The 19,814-nt window shown below is 37.9% G+C and overlaps 1 long non-coding RNA gene across 1 annotated transcript; it reads left to right on the top strand.

Annotated features, from left to right (window-relative positions):
* Nucleotides 1-6,970: 6,970 nt before the first annotated feature.
* Nucleotides 6,971-18,350, top strand: LOC146486132 (uncharacterized). Its single transcript, XR_014859946.1, has 2 exons — nt 6,971-7,075; nt 16,351-18,350. It is a non-coding gene; the product is annotated as an uncharacterized LOC146486132 (long non-coding RNA).
* The last annotated feature ends 1,464 nt before the right edge of the window (nt 18,351-19,814 follow it).

Raw genomic sequence — 19,814 nt, 5'->3', positions numbered from 1 at the left:
TACAACGATTACTACAGAACCAAAAAACTAAATAGCCGTGCCAAGAAACACAACATCTTGTGACAAAAACTAATAGGCGGGCCCGGCATTACAACAACTACAGAATGAAGCTCATTGCGCGAATTGCATAAATCTAAAACTATGACGCACTTAAACAAACGAAACCAAACCCATCTGAAATACCCTATGTGGCATCAAAAACACCGTCGTTCACACAGAAAAAGAGGTCATGTTCAAAATGAAGAGAATTCAAAATAGGAAAATCAAAACTCATCAGGCAAAAATGGCCTATGATGTTGAACATACGATGGTTAAATCCAAGGCTCTATCAAATACTCCAAACCCGCTACAAACACCAATTTAGCTAATAAAAAACATACTCGTAAGCTAGAGTTAAAAAGGCTAAAAAAAGCACCAGGGAGTCGCGCAGGCTTCTCAATCTTTATTTACATGCCAAATTCTGAACCACAGACAGCCTAAATTTCAAAATCATTTTCCAAAAAGATTTTCCAAAAAAGTAATTTGGAATTCACATTGAATGAAGATTTTTTCAGTCAATTAGTCGATTTTCTTGTGATTTCGGACCAATATAGTTACAAGAAATAGCTCAGCAAACTCAAACAGCATGTTAGAAAAAAAAAATTGAGTTTACCTGGCCGGGGCAACTGCCCCCCCCCCCCCCCCCCGCCCCTACTATATGGCCCTGAAGACTGTTGCAAACTTCGCAAGGCAAGTCATGATGGCATTTTTAACTTTTAGGTTATTTCGGGCAGCCAGCACCCCTATCATCTGTCGTATGTATACATATATATTTTTCTTTTATTGTAATAATTATGGGGTGAAATAAGGTATTGTTGTTGTTGTTGTTGTTGTTGTTGCCAAAAATGGCCACCACTGAGTTTCATACTTCAGTCTAACAGATGAAAATAAGGCGGACAGTGAATTAAATGCATAATGTTTAATTTTTGTGGTATCTTTGCATTTGTTTTCCTTACTTTTAAAGGATCTGTTGCAACAAAGTTTGTTCTATGATTAAATTAACGGTGGAAATAATAAATAAAACAAACTTCACTGTGTCTGTCTGTGTGGGAAGAAAGTTGGAGGGGTCATAAAATGTACCTTTGTTTTCGTCATGTTATTACACGAGGGGCCGGACCAAGAAGAAATTCATAAAGAAAAACATACCGTCTCGGTAAATTACAGAAAAAGATAAATAAAAACAAGTCTTCCGACTAGCTTCCTAATTACGGCTAGCTAATTGTAGATTGCAAGTTGCTAATTTCACTTGTAAATAAGCATTCTAAATTTAATGTGAGTCAGCCCGAAATAAAAAAATAAACTTGAAAAAAGCTAGTGCAAACCAAAGAATAGTGAACATTTTTTAGGGATGGGAGCGCCAGTAAAGACTATTGAAACTTAACCGCTCGGCTGATAACGTAACCACGACTGAACCTGCTGTACTCGCAGCTCAGATTCCCTGCAAAAGTGGCCAAGTGAGGAATTACAGTAGCTAAAGTAGACAAACGCAGACATATCAATTTATTTGAGCGCTAATCGATCCTATGGCTATAATTATAGCTTCACGAATTTCAACTTAGTTTGTTGTAACGGCCTATATTTAAACGCATGTAAAAGATACGTGTAGATCAGTATTCACTGAGCTCAGTGTCATTGTTCATTGTTGCCTCTATGGCAAGGATGACACTCAATTTATCAATTCAGTTTGCTAACTTCAAGGTTCCCTTTTCAGTAGCTTTGGTGGGTTTTTATATGTCCAAGATAAAGGCCAAATATTTCTGTCCGCTACGTGATTTCCATGTGACTCAAAGTTGTTAAATCCGGTTCAGGTGGCGTGTTGCTGTTGTTTCGTTTTTAACTCATCATTGCAAATGTGACGATGGATTTTCCCTACTCCCACGACTCAACTGTTGACGAGGACTGTTACGGAACTCGGCGACTAAAAACGACAGCATCGAAGGCAAAGGATTAGCTCAAGAGCAACAGACTTGCGCGGGAAATAAAGAAGCTCGTCACGACTTCTGCGGTACACGGGATCTAACTAACTGGAACTCAACGGCAGCAGAGAACAAATTCAAACCTTAGACCAGCATAGATTTATTATGCACTCACAAAATAGCCAGAATCTAGTACGTACTCAGAACGTAACCAATTTATAAACCCAAGTTAAATGCTTATAAAGTGGAAGCTTTCTTAACGGACACTCTCGTAAGCGGACGGCTCTACTCATGACCGCCTACACAAAACCCCGTTTGAAACTCCCATACAAACTCTGTATTTACACATTCTCGTAAGCGGACATAGCGATATTTTTCCCACAGTATCGTTATACCGGGAATTCGGCTATAACGATCTCCCGGTTTAACGATATAATTTTAACGTTCCCTTGGCATATCGTTAAACCGGTTTTCCACTGTACTTGAACATTCAAAGTTCACGTAGTCAGATATATTGTTGAACTTAAGATTTGCGATACAAGTAAACTCCCCTTGAAAGAAAACTCACTATTAATTAAGTGTTTATTGACGGAAAGAAGCACCGACTCCGTTTGCAGATCAACAAGAAGATATATACACTAACTCTACAAGTAAAGAACAAAAGATATACTGAGTCTGCAAGTTAACTAATTGAGGGCGACTAAGAGGAGCCCGCAATCACAATCCCCAGGTTGGTTGAATTTTACGCCGGCATGCACGAGCTGTTGAACCTGGAACATTTCACATTTTTGTGGACTTCCACAAGAATGATAAGCATGCAAATAATGCAGTGGTGTTGTTACGTCATACACAGCTTCAAACACATGGAGTTACAAAACTATGGTTGCGGTCACATCTACGCTTAACTATAGTTAGTCTTCAGTTACACGACAATAGCAAATCGGTGATCCGCCGTGAGAAAACAAGATCCAAAACATATCTTATGGTTACATTTAAAGTCTAATACGCATGCGCAAAGATAAAAATTGAGTTTCTGCCAAGACCGAGAATCGCCGAGAATCGGTTTCATTTGGAGAATGATCGAAATATAACTCAAATAGTATGGTATGAATGTTCCCTTTTCCTAAAAAATCAGCCCTTCAAGTATTTTTCTGCCTGCCGGAATCACAGTCTGAAAACGGTAAGTATTAAAATCGCACACGCTAATTTCATGAAATGGCGCTCGAAGCTCGATGTGTTTCGGCAAAACGTATATCTTTAAAAACTGAAAAGCTGTTTATACATGAACAAGCAATCTGCTTAGTTCTCTGCTTGAAACTGTGTCTATGTTAAACATAAACTGATTACGTAATTGGACTCAGCGGCACGACCGAGGCGCAGGAGTCAGAAATAGCAATATCCGGCGATTCTCGGTCTTGGCAGAAACTCAATTTTTATCTTTTTATCGTATCGTAACAGTACAAACACAAGCAAATAAGGCGACGGATTAAAGTGAAATGTGAAAGATAAAAAATACAGTCTATAAAAGTTTCAACATCCTTCAACTTTTTCTGGTTTAAAGATAAAGTCATGATTTTCTCAGGGATGACTGCTTGCATGAAAGAGTTCTCTTGACAACATATATTTATGATGCACGAAAAGTTTCTTTCCCATACATTCAGATGTCCTTAACTTTTTACAGTGAGTATCAAGAGATACATTTTATGGCTTTGCTGGAAAATACTGAAGACGAGCGGTACTATCCTTTATTATTTCGAAAAACCATCCAAGATATACTATTTGTTTTTCCTTCTAAAAATCTTTCAACTAACCTTAACTGAACACCCGTGCCTTCTACACTCACTAATCTTTGGTTATTTCTAGTTCAGTGAATATTCTTCTCAACAAACTCAAAGTCTTGAAAAGATGATGCACAAAGTTCAACTGCCCACGTGTATAGGACCCGTTTGAATAATACATCTGTCGAATACACTTATCGGTTTACAGCTACACATACTGACTTTTTGAAAGATCACTGAAGTTCTTACTAACAGCTAATGTTGGTAAAAACCTTCCTGACACAACGTACTTTGGAGCAGAACATAAAGCATCGCTTTCCCTTCCACCTTAAAACCCCAAAAAGGCTATTTCAACTGATTTCAAGGTATTACGAGTGACTGAAACGACCTAGAAAGTGAACAGTTTCAGAGTGGGAACACAACAACGCTTTCACATTTTTATCACTTGTAAATAGTTTTGGGATTGTTTTGTGTTTAATGGAGGTATCCTGAAAGCGATATTATAAAGTTATCTTATCTAACAGTCTGCCAGGTCGTCAACAGTGACGTCACTATTGTTTAAGGAAAATCTAACTGCGTTACGAAGATCGAGACAAAAAACCGGGACGGTCCGTATCTTATATATATATATATATGATTTGGTGGGTAACCGATGGAAATACCCATCGTCCGTCACGCGCAGCGCGGGTAAGTCACTTCACAGAATTACTATCTACTCTTTATGTGGTTTACTGCGCTAAATAACAGAAGAAAACGGATCATGATCCTCTTCGCTGAGGTCCTCTTCTTAGAACCAAATTAATCTCTTGATCATTCGCAGTCTTTTTCTTATTGGTGTAGATAGTGTGAACAATTTGAAATCTCTCTCTCAAGACAAAATGTATGCATACTGCTGGCAGTGCATCCCGTATAAATTAGCATTTTTATCATGATCATCATGATCATCATCATCATCATTTATTTGCCTTATTAAATAATAAGAAATCATTCAATTTACAATGATGGCGAGGAGACCTCAAGAAACCACCCGGCTTATAAGAGAAGCCACCTCGTCTGGCATTAATAAGTAGAAAGTATGGTGCTGTGCGGCTTGGCCAATTCATGAATTTATAGATAAAAACTGCACCATTTTTTCCTTAAAGGTAAAAAAAACGAGATGAAGAAGAATTGATATTGGGAGAGAGTTCCAGATTTTGGGACCTTGGTAAAGGACTGTAAATTGGTTAAGATTTGTGCGATAAGAATGCGATCGATAGTGGTTGGCTGTTCTGGTACCATAATTATGCACTTGGCTACTTGTTAAGTACAAATTCAGAATCATTGGAGGTAATAATTGATTTTTTTTAAAAAACGATCAGGGGATATATTTACAGGAAATTACGAATTCCAATCAATTTAATATTTTTTCCGGGTGCGAAGTCACGCTAACTCGAACAAAATCCGATTCCCTCGGGATTTGACCCCATTTTTTTTTCAGTCCGTTACTATCCGTTACTTTGCGTTACTAGCTGGCCAGAACAGAAAAGCGAGCTACCAGAATCAGATATTACTGGTCCTACAAAGACTGAGAAATTTCCTTGCCGAACGGGATCCTGTTTACAAGAAGCACATAATCATTCCTAAGGCAACAGACCAGAGATCATCTCTAGGAGTCACACAAGTCACCTTGGCATTGAAGCTTGTTTAGGAAGGCTCGAGACCCAGTCTTTTGGCCTGGGATGAACAGTGAAATTAAGGAAGCACTCACGAACTGCTTCGTGTGTGCAGAATTTCAGGCAAGGAACCCGAAAGAGCCAATGCAGATCGGCGTCCAAAGTTTCCGATTGCCGGCTGGAGTCGACTTGCCGTAGGTATGTTCACTCTCCGGAGAAAAGAATATACCCTCCTTGTGGATTACTACTCAGACTTTGTGGACGTCTAAGACTGAACTCAGTGACACAACTTCACCATTCTAACGGAACAATTTAGCAGACATGGAATCCCAGATGTCCTTGTCTCCGACAATGGTACGCAACTAGCAAGCCAGGGGTTCAGAAGATTTGCTGAAGAAAGGAATGCATGCCGAAATATGCCTGTGTCATTTACTGATTAATACATCATTGTCATTTATTCACCAGGCTTAACATATTCCATCACATTATTTCCATTGGGAATTTACATGTAGACATGTGACGTCATCCAGCCGTATCATCATAAGTCAAACGGTAAAGCAGTGCAAATTGCCAAAAGCCTATTCAAGAAAGCGTTCCACAATGGGAAGGATCCTTAGCTTACCTTGTAAGAGTACAGAAACACACCCGTTGAAACCATTGGATCAAGCCCAGCACAGAGGCTCGTGTCCCGAAAAACAAAGACTCTGATGCCAACAGCCTCAACCTTGCTTTACCCTGGTGTCGTGAAAGGTGTTGAAAACAAAATCAACATGAAAAGGCAGAAAGCGAAGAGTTACCAAGATTGGTCGGTGAAACCATTGCCACCACTAGAAGGTGGTCAATAGGTTCGAGTAGCGCTACTACAAAGAGGAAAGAGCTGGCAAGCAGGAACTCTCGACAAACTGCTGTCCGATAGGTCTTACTTAGCAAAGACTGGCACTGAAGCCATTCGTCGAAACTGAGGCAGTTTCTAAAGTCGCAGGAACAGTCAGCAGCAAATGTTGTTCCGGAAATATTTCTTTTAAAGTTAGAGAGCCTGGTGGAGTACCTGTTCCTGATTTTCCTGCTCAAGAAGGAAACAGTGCAAACGAAGCCAACCCTGCATTCGATGCTGCACCTGATCCTGTGCCCATGAAGCGTACCCGTATCAGGATGATTATGTCACCCACAAGATTAAAGGGCTTCGGTTCCGAACTATTGAGACTTTTATGGACGCAGTCTTTCAAGGAACTTTTCATATTTTCTGCCACTTGAAACATTTCTTTCGTTGACAGTTATTTTTCTTAGTTTTCTTTTTGTTACTCGCATGTTTTTGTAAGGTTTTGCGGTTCGGTTACCGAGACCATCAGTTTTTTTTTTTTTTTTATATTAAGAGGTGTACTGTACTGATAATTACGTCATGGTTTTACACCACCGCATGAACGCCCTAATTTGGTAATAAAATCAAGTTGTCTCAAAACACATGGTATGGACTCGGTCAATCCAACGCCAACGTTAATGGGATAAAACGCAAGCTCTATTGTTTCTTTTTTCTTGGCTGCTCGGTCGAGACTGGTATCTACGTTGAACCTCGCTTTCAGGACTAAACAGACATGCGACTCGCTTGCATGCAGATGGTACACGACATATTTTCTTACCACGGTCGAAAGTAATTTTCTTGTTGTGGGGGAGATTTGCTCTTGGAAGCTTGGTAAGTGAAGTTAATCGTTTGAAACAGATGCAGTGATTCTAAACGTTCTGTATCAAAGTATTCGGAAGTGTGTATTACGTTTGGTCCAATATGGACCACTACGATGAAGAACTGTTTTAAAAATTAATAATTAATGGTAATAGGACTGAGTGTAGTCCACGTCCAATTCGGTCTGAAGTCATACGAATGATATTTGTTTCATCACGGGTATGATAACGGGGGCCGAGTTGTACGACGCAAAAGTCCTGTTACCATTTAATCATAACCTTACAAATATCCACGGTACGGAAAATATGGCGGCTGTGCATTTTACCACAAAATTATATATACCTTGCGAACCTAACACAGCCAAAAGACACATAGAAAGCCACGTTTTTTGCAAAGTTCGTCCCTGTGCTAACCACATTGTGTATGCCAGGTTTGAAGTTTTTAAAACTTTTCTGTGCATTTTTTTTTAGCATTTTTAGGGTTTTCATTCACTAAGAATTATGGGTAAAGGTACCAGTTTTCATCGTTTTTCAGTACGGTGAATTTCAGAGAAGAAATGGCTGTGACAAGTTTTAGTGGGACGTTTTTGGAGAATGTAGAAACAACTGTACATGTTTTATTTACAAAACACGTGAGAAATAAGAACCTGATCAAGTTCAACTGTCCTATTACACTCGCACTATGGGGTGTGCTGTTCAATATTATTACTTTGGCATGACTCATACAGTATGCTATTAATGCTCTAATCATAATTATAACAAAATTCTCGAATCTGATTGGCTATCAGCAGCCATGAATTGAGTATTAATAGGACAGTGTACACGTCATGCCTAAGTAATTGGACAACACAAATAACAAGATGCCCGGCTAATTAACACGGAATGCTTAATGTAGCCCCAATTATTTCCCATTGTATGTTTCGCAGATATTTAAAAACTATCCTCCCTTGGCAATAGAAACAATTGTCTGAATGGTTTTATTCAGATATATTGCATGATACTTATCGTTGTGTTACTAGGAACCATACCAGAAATAACTCTGCAATAACGACATGACCCCGCTGAACTGGTCTGGCCTCCTCTAGCTGTAATCCTTCGCGTTGATTATTTGATCTGTTTTTGAAAGCGGAATTTCTTCGCTGTGAACTCTCCCAATTTCCACCGTTTCAACTGTCGAGTACTACCTAGAAGTTATTATTTCGATTTACCGCTTGTAAAAGGTTTGTTTTCTCTCTGAAAACGGCAGATCAGAGTCTTAAATTCATACATGTGGTCGCCATTGAACAAAAACAACTTTTTGAAATGATGACTTGCTTTGACATCACACAGGTAGAGATAAGTGGGTCCCCTCCCTCATGATATATGCGCCGATAATAGATTTTGATTGGGCTGTTTTTATTCAAGACAATCCGAACAATAAATCCGTCTGAGAGAGGGCAGAATTTAATCAAGGTTTAATGAATAAATCAAATAATGATTTGACGTCACACAGGTAGGGATAAGTGGGTTCCTTCTCTCGTGATATGTGCCCGAATAATAGATTTTGATTGGCCTGCTTTTGTTGAAGACAATCAGAACAATACATCCCTACTAGGGGAGGACATATTTTAATGCATAAAATAATTTGGCGATTTGTGAGTACGACGAAGGAAAAAAAAAAAGATACCCGACCCAAACCTAGACACAGCTTGCCCTGCGGGCATTCCGTGTTGTTATTGTTGTGCATGCTGTAATGGGACAGTTGCACACAGGGTCCTTTTTCCCACATATTTTGTCTTTCTTTCCATATACTAGTCTCTTGCTATACAGAAGATTCTTATATGTGGTCAGCAGTCATTTATGAAATATCTACATCAAGATAGATTTTTCCAGTTTAGTTGCAAGGTGTTCTATTCCCTTATTGTCTTTACATATTTCGTAAATAAAACAGTTGACTTTACATTCTCCGAAATGTCTCATTAGAACTTTATTTATTTGTCACAGCGATTTGTTGTCAGAAATTGTAATGGTTATGATTAATTGGTAATGGGGCTTTGTGTCGTCCAATTCGTATATGTAATTACAGGAGGCCGATGGAGTAGAATTAACGATTAATTTTCATGCGTATTTTCAAAGTTTTCCGCAACGAGGGCAATTTGGGAAAACTTTGAAAATATAAGTGAAAATTAATCCTTAATTCTATGAGGACTCATTGCGATTTCATATTTATAACACAGGGGGCAAAATTTTTCTTAAAACTATTGAGGCACTTCGTAAAACAGTCAGCCCAGGCCTGGCGTAAAAACACTCCCCCGTAACAAACAAACAATTCACCTGTTTCAGTAGCATACAAAACAAGAAAAGTTGATTGTTATATGCGTGTAATTAAGAGAAAATACAAGTTAAATTCATGAGTAAACTAACAAGAGTTAAACCAAATGTTAGGCATCAATCAATAAAATTATTGATTTACCTGCACTGTGAAGCTTTCTACCGTTTGAAAATCACACGAACACAGATCGATGAAAATAGCAAACAGTGGGTCCAAACTGAGAAAGAACGTGCAAAGTAATTTCTTCCACTGAATTTGACTTGCTTGTTCCTCCCATTAAAAGGGCACTGTTATTATTGTTTGGTTATCGTTCGTTGGAAGAGGCCGTAGCGAGATGAAAGCACTTGGTCATGGCCATGAATGATGTCTGTTTTTAAACCAAACAAATCCGATCATCTTTTTAGCTTTTGACACAAATCATTTTTTGCTGTTTCTTGTAAGAAAGGAAAGTTCACCTTGACAAATTTTTTTTATAGCTGTAGCACTCGATTTCTAAGTACTTTTGGCACAAACAACCCGGCTTAAAAAGTCAAACTCCAAAGAACCTGATGTTCAGTTCGGCATAAAATGAAGAAACCAATAAAATGTAGAAATGGCATGCTCAGCCAATTAGGAGCAAGTATTTTTGCTGCTTGACCAATCAGGAGTGTGTAATTTTGCCCTCAGTGAAAGGAAAGTTAAGAAAACAATGCCCTGTTTCGACCAATCAACATTCAGTAATTTTGCCCTCTATGTTATAAGGTCTGTAATCATACAAGTGATTTACAAAATTGCACAACTGACTGTGTGTAGTGGGGAGCAGGGATTGGCGCAGTGATGAGAGCACTCGCCTCCCACCAGTGTGGCCTGGGTTCAATTCCTGAACTTGGCATTATGTGTACGTTGAGTTTGTTGTTGGTTCTCATCCCTGCTCCGAGGGTTTTTCTCCAGGTACTCCGGTTTTCTCCTCTCCTCAAAAACCAACATTTCCAAATTCCAATTCGATCCGGAATCTGAGGGCCACAGGTTTGTCAGTTGCAACAGACTGTTAAGTGTCACCCTCGTTAATTAAACAAAGTTAATTTTATTTATTCGTGTAATTTTGTGGGAGTCTGATTTGTTTCATCAGGGTTATGATTACAGACTAAATTGGACTCCACTCAGTCCCATTACCATTAAAAATCATGGCTGCTGATAGCCAATCAGATTTGAGAGTTTTGTTGTAGTTATTTTTAAATACAATAATAGTGTTGGGTTTAATGCAAAACATTACAAGTCAACCCACTGCTTTGTGTAGCCTGGTGACAGACAATGGCCTTGGTTTGTGGTCTGAAACTGAACCCACTGAGTTGTGTAGCTTGTAAGGTTAGCTTGGCAGTGACTTCGTCATTTGATCATGATTTGTGATCACAACACAAGACGACCAAGCTGTGTCACTCAGTTTTTATCTTTTTTCATCTATTTTACCGAGGCTATTCTAATGGGCAAAATCAACCCAGTTAATCAAATCATGCACAAATTTGCTGACTCAAGTTGCCTACAAACTTGCCTGAAGACTTTGATGCAACTGGTACTGTGCAGGACTTCATATGTCCTGACAATCAGCAACTGGCTCGCTTACCTATTGTTATATGTAGTACAAGGCCCATCTGTGATACCATATCAGGATGTGTACCCATTTGCTCAATCAAAGTAACTTCTGACACATAATATAGATAGTGGGCCATGAGAAACAACAGCTGCCATTAAAACTTGAATGGGCAATGCCACACAAGAGCCATGGATTGACCCAACCAAATCATAGTTTTTGTTGGTAAAATTGTACAAACTGCTGGTATTTCACATCTGACCATATGCAGAGTTATGACAAGTGTTTGAAAATCCCTCAGTTTAAAATTTGGACTTGAAGAGGAAAAGCGACTAGACGACCTTGCTTTAAAACATCTCACTCCTTTATGCTATTCCAAAGGTTTGCGGGGCAGGGCTTGACGCTAATGCACAGACTAGTTAAAATTTAGTTTTGGCCGATAGGTCTTGTGCCTTTACTAACCAATTTGGCAAAGTGTGAAGCTGCAATGGAGTACCAGATGGAAATTAAAATTATTGATGATTATCTGTAGCCTATGTAGCAGGCGCAATCATTGAAGGGAAATGAGAAAAATTGAGAGAAGAAAGGGGGGACTGGGGAGAGGGCAGAGGGAATGCATGCCACAAAGACCCCTTCGATTGATTCATGCATTCACTGGCAAATGCAAAATTCTGGTTGGTTAATTCTGATAGAAGTCTCTTGAGAATTGAAGCACACAATAAAATGGCGTGACGAGGAAGCGTTATCAAAGGTTTAAACTTATCTGAACTTGGTTGCAAGCTGTGAGCGAATTTAGGTTGAAACCGGTGCAAGAAGTGGCAGGGGGAGCTCTTCCAGAGGGAGAGGATGTGCTGCTGTTTTGCCAACCATCTATAAAACGTTCATTCATGCCAAGGACTATGCACAGGATGGTCATGCAGCAATTCTCGTGATTTCCCTATTGAGAATTGCTGCCTGACCATCCTGTGCATAATAATAATAATAATAATAATAATAATAATAATAATAATAATAATAATAATAATAGTAAAATAATAATATTTATAATAATAATAATAATAATAATAATAATAATAATAAATAATTTTTAAGGAGGAAGCGCCTGTCACAGCACATCCATTCCATCTGGAAGTGCTCCCACTGCCACTTCTTGTACCAAAATGAAATTACTTGGATATTTAGTGATTCTTATTGCCTCTTTATGGTGGAATGCTGGAATGCATGATAAGCTGTGGCTTCCCAATAATTATAATAATTGTTCAGTGCCAGATTTGTAATAATTTACTAGGGACTTCATCGATTTATCAGATGATTTTCTAATGACTGTACTTCACCATTAGGATACAAAATCAACATTTATATGAGTTTCTGGTTTCCCTACAATGTCTTCCACATTTATATGATAGCTATTCAGAATATCATCATCTTGTTTACATATTGTTTTTTGCTCTGGTAGTGGGCCGACACCATTATATAACTTCATGTTATGCACACCCGTTCAGAAAAAATGGGATTTTTTTGTTAATGGCAGCCCGATTGTGCTACATTATTCGCCAAAATCAGACCCTCAATGTCAGGGAAAAATAAATTTTGAAACAAGTCTTCTTCCCACAGATTCAAAGTTCATGTCACAAAATCTACAGTTGTGTTGATTCCCTTCCTTGGGCTTCCTCCCACTCTTACAAATTTTTATTGGCATTACCGACATGTTTTTCATAGTTTTCTCATAATTTCTTGGCCGCTTCAAGGGAAAAATCAGGCAAGTTTTTGTGCCTTGCTGTTTGCCTGATTTTGCCTGGTGGGTGAATTAACAGTTATTGACAGAAAACATTATTAGATTAATTAAATGAAATTGTTGAGCGGAAATCAATCGAAAGGGTTCTTTATGGCAGTCCCCCCCTTTCTCCTCTCAATTTTCTTGCTCCCCCTCCCCAATTATGCCTGCTACACAGGCTAATGTTGAGATGAACCGTAAAAGCAAACTAAAACAATGACCTCCATGGGTAAGAGCGAAACTGCATTGTTTGCTTATAAACGTGACCAATTAAAAAAAAAATCATGAAAATAATAAAACCTGACAAATGATTTTAGCTTTTCAAGGAATCTTTTTTTATCCTTTTTAAAAGATAATTTTTTATAGGTTAGCATAATTATGCTCCATCACTTTTTTTGTTTCATACACTTACAGAAAACTTGGAGCTTTTTATTGTAAATGATAATAATTTACAGACTTCATGGAATAACTTTTGTTTTCGGTATAACACTACAATAGCCCATTTTACTGCTGTGTGCTTATGTTTTAGTGAGCTCACTTTTGAGTGGAATCAAGGCTAGAGTCGAAATTTGTTTTGATACAAACCTCACTGTGATCTGATGGTGGGTCTTTAATTTGCCTAAAGGTGTGAAAACTTTGTATTTATGTGAAAAGTACTGCAAACTACATAGGCAAGTTATTTTACAGTATTTGGCTGAAAAAAATATTTATGGTATGAAGTCATAGAAAATGAAAAAATACAACAGCAATAAGGTGATATAATGAATTCATATTTTTCACTTCATACTGGGCACAACATGAATAAACAAAAATCCGTTTCTTTAATATTGAAAGGAGACAAATGGAACCTTGGTTTTGTTTTAATAAAACACCTTAATATCACAAAGGTGAAAAACCAAACATTCCTTCTATTGATGGATGTCACAAGTCTCTACAGAAATATATCACGAGGGTATTGAAACAGTGTGCACAGCATACAACAACCTTAACAAAGACAGCCCTGTAATACCTACACAATATCTCAGGGAAAAGCTTAGACTAATCCTCAAAGAAAATTCTTTCCAATTCAGTAAAAAGAACTATCTTCAAAGCCATGTTACAGCTATGGGAACAAAGATGGCTATTAACTTTGCTAACATACCCATGGCAAATATTGAAACAGATTCTATGCAAAAACCGTCTTTAAACCATTATTTCTTTTTTTTTTTTACAGTTGGAAACGTTACATTGAGGACATAATTTATTTTCCCTGTGCCAGTGGGACATAAGTATAAGCTATAGCAAAACTTTCTTCAAACAAGCAATTTCACATCACCCTACTGTGTTTGTAGACACAGTTGAATACAAAGGCAACAGATTCAAGGAAATATCAGGCATTATCCTTGATGTAAAGACACATTTTGAGCAAATGGAAATCTTCCAGTACACACATTTCACCTCGTCACCCAGCAAGGGTTAAAAACGGATTTGTTAGAGGCGAAGCCTTAAGAATCCTTAGAACAAACTCCTCTGAAGTTACTTTGAAGGAAACCATTTCAAATTAAAAAAAAAACACTTGCTGGACAGTTACCCATGCAATCTAATAAAAAAATCCTAAAATTCACAAGAAGTGACTCAGCGTGTTTTGTAACAGAATGCCAACCATCAGTGTCAAACATAAAAAATGTTTCAGTCAAGAAGTGGCACTTTATTCAAAATCAACCACTACTTCGCCAGATATTTAAAGAACTACCAATAATTTCTTATAAGAAAGGAAAATCCCAAAAGGATGTGTTCATTGAAGCCATAATGTGAAAGTTTTACAAAAGGTTTCACGCCGGTAACAATTGTGCTGCCTGTCACCCCTTGCAGTTTCTCACATTTATGAAGAGCTTTTGAGTTTGTGGGCTATATCCTTTGACCTGTTGTAAGTTTAGTGAAATGTATAAAGAACAAAAGTAATAATGATGAATCAAGATTTCACTGTTCAAATGAACGCATGTAAAATAAAGGGGGGAAGTGTCCAGTGAAAGAGTGCTGTAGTATAAATAAGAACATGAAGCATTTCACCAACAAATTCACTTTCAAATTTAAAGTTCATGCTAAAATACATTTGATAAAAATAAAATTTCAATTGTTGCCTACTAGATATTTTTTAGATAATAGTTACTTGATGAAAACATTTGTAAAACATTTGATATAAATTTATTACTGTTAAACAACAATGCATGACATTTGAATTTAACCATTCTTATATAATGGTAAAAAATAGTCTTAAGTTGTTAAATCTACGAAGTACAATTACAATTTTTTTGGTGAAATAGTTCTTTTAAATTTGTAAATGGCAAACAAAGCAATATTTGTCAAAAAACAATTAATTCAGACGGCTTCACCGGCAACAACAAAAAATATATCCTGCACAAGCATCCCCCACCCCCCCCCCCCCATCACTTTTCTAATGGTCTGTCCGTTACCTTGCACAACTAAATTATAAAAGGATAAAACACATGCAACGGAGTTGCACAGGTTTGGCGCTCATTGTAATTTAACACATTATTTTATTTATCTTGCTTGCATTGAGAGCAAAAGAAGAAAGCCCTCAAACCTTTTAACTGGGCCATTTTGCTCTGCCCTTTAGCCCTCAGCAAAATATATTTGTTCACATGTTGAGATAAAAAATAATGTTAAATATCAAAGAAACCTAAGTTAGTCTCAGGTAAGCAATAATTATGAGCATATCTGGATGTAACAATTATTATCTTGACTACATTTACATTGAGACAATAATGTTATGCCTCATTCAGTAGCATACGTTACCATCAGGATCTTAACAATGCCCAACCTTTTAGTTAAACTCTTTTGCAGGTGGTAGGTTGAGTGTTACTGGTAATCACTGTAAAAACTAAAGAAATTTGGTTAATTGTTTTTATTGTGATCATTTTTAAGATGCATCAGATTTGTGGTACTGTGTGGGAACTGGAATTTGGGTTGGAGAATGGGATTTGGACCCCTCCTCCCTTTAGGACACTTTGTTAGCTCATTTAATTTCCTGAGTGATATATTTCTCTTTGTTGGAATGCCTGTACAGTGTAGTAACACAAAGACTGGTAATTCAATCAAAGTACACATTGTTAGCTTTGCATTTCAGGGCTTATGCTTGCCTACCAAAGCACAAAACGTTTTAAAGTTTGGTGATTTCTACTATTTACAGTGATACATTAAGTTTTCTAGGGCTTCTATAAAAACAGGTTAGTTTACATACAATTTTTTTCTAAGTAAGACCTGCAACGGGTCGGTATAACCATAACAATGTCAGTTATCTTTCTCATAAGTCCGGTGACATTCTACATTACATCTTAAAGGTCTAAAAAGAAATTTAAAATATGAATAATAATTTTTGAAAATTATGCATCTGGTATGGCCTTCAAATCTATCTGGTTTTCAAGCACCCTAAAAAGGCACACTTGTGAACAGTTATATCTGTTAATGTGTTACTCAAATGCATGGCACAAAAAGAATTATTCTCAACTCATTTTTTTGTTACTTGCAATGCACTCTGTTGTGCAATCATGTTGTGCATTCATACTTCTTTGGCCTTGGACAGCTATCTTTTGCAAAGCAAATACCTTAATATCTTTTCATTTTTTTCCCTCACAGGTTCCTTAGAAATACCTTGCTACGTGTTACTCTCCAGATGGAGCAAGATATTGTTCAAAGTGTATCTTTCTCACTTGAGAAGAAGAAAAAACCTTGCTCTTGATGTAATGGCCACTGTGTAAGCAAAAGTGTTGAAGGGATGATGTATCGTAAATAACACACGCTTACTCCAACCATAGCTAACTACGTACAAGGCCCAAAAAGATGTGTGCAATTGCATCATTCTCACAAGTAACACCAAACCAGCTTGTGGCAAAAAAGGATACATAGCATATGTAGGTACAGCCAAAACCATTGTAATTCAAGGCTCTCTAACAGTCAAAAATGCAAGAAGGATATAGTGGATCCATCTGGATTTCTGGGGCAACCATGCAGACATAGTGAAACCACAGCCTACCTACTTAACAAACTAAGAGCTAAAGTGTCTCAAAACAAAGATATTTGAACACACCAAAACAAAAAAGGGAATTAATTCCCATCAAGCTCGCAGAACCATTCAAAGAAAGGTTGCCTACTGTTGATGCAGCCTCTACAGCAACAGAAATTATTGCAAATATCCTGGGAATAAGCAACATTAACAGTAAATTACAACATGTTATTCTTGCGCATTTTGTGAGAACTGTAAGATGACTCAAAAAGTCAAACACTTGCCATGTGCGATGGAACCTTAGAAGTGTCAACATCTGTTCCAACTCAGCACAAAAGCTCCATCCCTATCTTTATGCCGATGCATTTACAAAGTTGTCTACACTGTGAATGAGACGAAAAACATCATCCGATGATCAATTTACTGACTTAAGCTAGATATTAAACTTTTAAACTATGAAACTCTGTTTTGACTCCCAATCTTGGAAAGTTGACATCTAAGTAACTGTTACAGTACTGTCTTTCTCGCTATAACCTGACTTAATTGTAGTTTTTAAAGGTGGCAATGAGTATTTAACAGGTGAAACTGTTAATACATTCTTTCCTGTTCATGAAATGTACCAAATGTTGATATGTCAATTATCATTTTACTCAACCAAGTTTCAAACTAGAGGTTACATTCAGGCTCACACCAGAAAAGTTGCATTGAATGATCATACTTTGTTCAAGGCCTGTTACTATCAAAAGCTGTTATTAAACTCTTTCGTTTAGTCAAAAAGACTGTTTTTCGCTCTTTGGTGAACAACTACCACAGTCAAGAATAATTTCACTGCACTAAAACACTGGTGAAAACTGAGGATTCCAGGCAGAATTACACAAAAAACCGTAAAACACCTGCTTTAAATACTTAAAAACACTGCATCCTTCAAACAAATGCTGGAATAAGGTCTCAGAATAGAGTTCTGTGGCAGTACATAACATAACTACAGATGTAGAATTGCAGAAAAAAGTTTATGTGCCATTTTGTTGTAATTTGTTTCACTATGCCTCATGCTTTTAGACTGTTGAAATGTATTTTTGTGTGTACATAACTAGAGCCAGTCCTCAACCATGCACCAAAACTGAAAATACTGAAAACTAACAGGAAAGGAGGCAGAGCTCTGGTTTGTTTTCAGACACAACAAATATTCCATCTTTCTTTCAAGCTTACATAAGCATTTGCTCTTTATGTAGATAGTAAAAATCCACTGAGGAAAATGGATAAATATATCTGCTCATGGCATCAAACCTTCTATAATAGATCAAATTTCTTTAACTTTGGGCACTGCTTTGAACATTCACAACAATATTGCTGTGGCTTTAAGGCCTTTTCTCTTCTCATTGCGTGACAGCAGAAAAACACATTGCCCAGTAGCTTATCTGTGGAAGTTAAAGTTTCCAATTTGTTATAATTTAGCCACTTTCTAATTAACAACATTCTGGTAGGTAAGGTGTTCCCTATGGGATGGGATGTCTTTCTGGTATGGAGCAACCTGGACTTACCGGCCGACATACAGGGGATTAAAGTTTGATAAGCTTTTGTTAAACCTATATGTGTCAACCAATAACCGCAATAAAGAACTGCATTTCAGTGAGACATCTTCCAGGATGCTTCCTTGTCTCCTATAATATCATGAATTCAATGTATGGCCTACCTTGTAAACATTAAGTTTGCTATGCTCTCCAGGGAGGTACTCCTGGGAATTTTTTGGTCAGAATTTGGAGAACTGAGCCCTACACCCCCACCTATTTCAGACAAAAATGTGTAATATTCTGGTCCCCTTTTTCACGCCATGCATGTACTAGAGCATGAAGATCGGCTAAACTGCAGAATACAGGCAGTACAGGGTCACTAATTTACACACTATTGAATATTCAGTTGTTAAGCGTCATTGTTATATGCTTGGTTCTACAAAAACCTTCGACACATGTAAATTTAAGTGGACCAAAGTGGCCCTATCCGAGTGGAACATTTTTGTCGAGAGGTCGGGTTAAAAACACAAGAACAATCACTTGTTGGGCATCTTAGGCAATTATAGAGCTAGCGGCGTATTAACCCTCAGCGAAAAGCATTTGAATTGCTTGCTACCTTCGTCGCAGATCGTGGTTTTCTTTGTTCTTTCTCCTCACACAAAATTGAGCGGAGAAGTGACGACAACGAGCCGCAACCCGGCGAGAAAGAAAGAAGCGAGAAAACCTCTGGGACCAAGGTACCGGTAGTTGTTTCTGTACTGTAGTTTGTTTACCATTGTCTCAATCTGCACGGTGTTGTCAGCCCCAACGGTGGACGAAAAATTCAGTTCACCATAGGGCCAGGGGGACGGGAATTGCCTCTCAAAAATAAACCAACAGAACGCGCGTGGTTGAGGTGTAAAATGACTAAAATGGGGCAGTCCCCTATACCATGATTCACTTTGGCCACGACGGACGGACGGCGGACGCGCGGTTACTAGCACTCGGCATGAAAACGAGGCGTTCGGGAAATTTCTTTCTTTTTCCCTTGATTCAAGCTCATTCATAGAGAGACTATTTGGCTGATACAGGCTGATAAGCTCCTTAATAGCAAGGTTTTCAGATCACTGGTTTTATTCCAAACGAGAGAGCTCTAGTGTTTGTTGTTTTGTTTCTTGTAGCAACCTCAAATGTAAAGTACTTACGGAAACAAATCGGTTAGGGTTTTTTTTGTTTGCGAAGGATTCAACCTTCAAGCGCAATGGAACTTGCGAGCAAGTTCCTTCCTCCTCCCCGAGAACTTGCTCGCAGGCTAAATGGCTAGAGAAAGTACGAATGGATACAGATACTACAAGGATTTGTTTGGTAAACTCCTCGGTAAAGGACAACAAGATAGCTCTTGAAGGAAACAAAATGAAAAGGATGTATTTCCAACAAGGGTGGCGTGATGATCATGACTATGTATTGGAAGGCGACTAAGTTCCGACCACAAGAGAGACCTGTCTGACCACCGGCATTTCTGTAAACTGTGTAAATAGTGCTATAATACCTAAAAAAAAAAAGAGACATAAAGGATGAGGAGAGAAACGGCTGGAAGAATCATTTAA

This window comes from Pavona decussata, unplaced genomic scaffold (genome assembly GCF_977016875.1).
Source record: "Pavona decussata unplaced genomic scaffold, jaPavDecu1.1 SCAFFOLD_21, whole genome shotgun sequence".
Classification (NCBI taxonomy): Eukaryota; Metazoa; Cnidaria; class Anthozoa; order Scleractinia; family Agariciidae; genus Pavona; species Pavona decussata.
This window is presented reverse-complemented; position numbering and strand designations above follow the sequence as displayed.